Here is a 2,862-nt window from a genome sequence, read left to right as displayed (position 1 = left end):
GTGAGATAAAAGGAAGATGGAAAGAGAAAAACAGTGTGAGACAGGAAGATAGAGAAAGAAAGAGTAAGACAGAGAAAGAGTGAGAGAGATACAAGGAAGAGAGATACAAGGAAGAGAGAAAGAGTGTGAGAGAGAAGAGAGAAGAGAGAAAGAGTGAGAGAGAGGAAGGGAGAAAGAGTGAAACTGTGTGAGAGAGGAAGAGACGGAGAAAGAGTGAGAGAGAGGAAGAGAGAGAGAGAGAGAGTGAGAGAGAAGAAGGGAGAGAAAGAGAAAGTGAGAGAAAGAAAGAAAGAGTGAGATACAAGGAAGAGAGAAAGTGAGAAAGTGTGAGAGAGGAAAGAGAGAGAAACAGTGTGAGAGAGAGGAAGAGAGAGAGAGAGCAAGTGAGAGAAAGAAAGAATGAGAGAGAGAGGAAGAGCCAGAGGGGTATATTAACAACAAAGAGGCGAAGAGAGGCGTCAGCCGTCTTGGCTTAACGCCTCTCTTCGCCACTTCGGAAACGCTAGGCTGCACCATATTACCAAGGATATGGTGCAGGCTAGCGTTTCCCCATGCGATGGCGATAAGTTTTACAAGTTACCGCCAGCGCAGGTGTCTGCGAGGAGGGAAGGTTTGTTTATGTAGAAGAAGGAGTTTCTTCCTGCACATAAACAAATCTTAAATGCCATTGTGTAACTTACATGTGTGCTGCTTGATGCAGTACACATGTAAGTAACAAATTGACATATTTAAAAAGAGGTTTGTTTATGTATAAGAAGGGACACTTTCCCGTACATAAAGACACCTTGGGATTTTGCTTTTTCCATGTGTGCAGCACACATGGAAAAAGCAAACACGAGGAGAAATGAAGCATTTCTCCTCGTTTCGCCACCTTAAGACCAGGATTTTTCTGGTCTTAAATTCGGCGCTGCCACCTATTATCGCCAAGCTTAATAATAGGTGGCAGCGTCGAAGTGAATGGGTGTTGCGGTGTTCGCTGCAACACCCACTGCATGCCCCTTTCAGGATAGGTTTATCGTGAAAGGGGCCCTATTACCAAGGCAGCGCTAAGGCAATTAATGTGATAATAGAGCGATGCACATATTGTCGCGTTATCTGCAGAAAAGTGCCAATAAGGCGGTGATAAGGGGCTTGATAATATGTCCCAGAGAGAGAGAGAAAGTGTGAGAGAGAGAAAGGAAGAGATGGAAAGTGAGTGTTGACACTGGAGAAAATCTTCGCGGCTCACCTTTGTTCCATCAGTGTGTGTCCAACGAGGTGCTGAGTCATAGTGTACCCTCAAGTTTAGTGATCTGACAGATAGTTTAGAATTAGTAATTGTAGAGTACATACAACTGCACACGCGTAATTCTCTGTGTCGTGTGTGCGCACGCAGGCTACTGCACCCCATCCACTCCCACTGCAAGAAGGTGTCTGTGCGCTCTTTTGCACTCAGGGTGCTGTACCCCATCCACTCCCACTGCCCAGAGGTGACTTCCCGTTTCTGCGCACCCAGACTGTTGTACCCCATCCACTCCCACTGCCCAGAGGTGTTTGTCTGCTCTTGTGCAGCCAGGCTGTTGCACACTATCCACTCCCAGCACCTAGAGGTGACTGCTCGCTGCTGCGGAAAGAAGCCTCTCTGCTCACATTCCGCCACCGGCGTGTGCGTAAGAGGGTCCACCACGTGCCAAAGCAACCTTGTCTGGCATTGAGGATGGCCACGCTTCATCGTAGGTTCAGCAGGCGTTCAGCTCTGGTGGTGTTGAGGTGGGGCGCCAATTCGTGAAACACAGCCTGTTAGATAAAAAGGAAGATAAGATTGTGCGTCATGCGTCCATCAAAGGATAGAGGAAGAGAGAGAGAGAAAGAGTGAGAGTGGCACTGGTGAAAATCTTCGCAGCTCACATTTCTGTCACCGGTGTGTCTCCAAGCAGGTGCAGGGACACAGGGCACTCTTAAGGTCCACATCTGAAAAATAGTAGAGAATTAGTAATAGTAGGAAAGTCCAGTATGCAGGAATGAAAAGACAGAACACGTCTTTTAAGCAGCAAGTATAAAGGAAGAATGAGTGAACCCCTGTTAACTTCTACGTCCCAACCTTCTCACATTTAAAACAAAACATTCCCAAAGCGACGCGAGGCAGCTACGAGCTGTGAGAGGAATGTCACCCTTGTGTCTGCATGCTTCGATGCTCATAACACACCTTACCTGCTTATAAAAAAAGAGAGAAAGGAAAGGTTGTCAAAATTTGATGGTAAATTTAAGGGTACAAAGTATGAAAAAATATATAGTCAACTAGTTTGCTACAGATGTGGGAGCGACGGATAGTTGACCGACTCTAAAAACTGTCCTGCTATTGAATTTTTTAAATCAAAATGCAATAAGACAGGGTAAAGCCAGGGTATATACGACTGTGTACGCCTAAATCGCTGTGACGTGTTTTTGTATCCAAGCTGCTGCACCCCATCCACTCCTGCCGCCCAGTGGTATCTGCCTGCCGCTGCGCACCCAGGCCTCACTGCTCATCTTTTCACGGACAGGTCACCCTCCACATCATGCAGCCCCGCTCTGCAAGTCAGAAGTCTCACAATTGGTGCTGAGTCTTGATATCGCCATGGCAGAGGACATACTTGTGCACCCATCATCGCAGGTTGCTCACCCGCTCAGTGCTTGCGGTGCCACTAACTCAGTGACTAGTTAGGGCACGCACGTGGCGGTACGCGCCCCTGGTGCATGACTCAGGCCTACACTGCGGTCAAGCAGGGCACACAATAGATGAGGTGTACGGACCACTGGGACGGACCATCACCGCAGGCTCCACACCCGCTCAGCACTTACAATGCCCTTACCTCAGTGGACCGAAATTCACCGTTTCGTGGC

This window comes from Triturus cristatus, chromosome 4_1 (assembly GCF_964204655.1).
Source record: "Triturus cristatus chromosome 4_1, aTriCri1.1, whole genome shotgun sequence".
NCBI classification, from domain to species: Eukaryota; Metazoa; Chordata; class Amphibia; order Caudata; family Salamandridae; genus Triturus; species Triturus cristatus.
The sequence above is the reverse complement of the archived record's forward strand: the minus strand, read 5'-3'. Positions refer to the sequence as shown.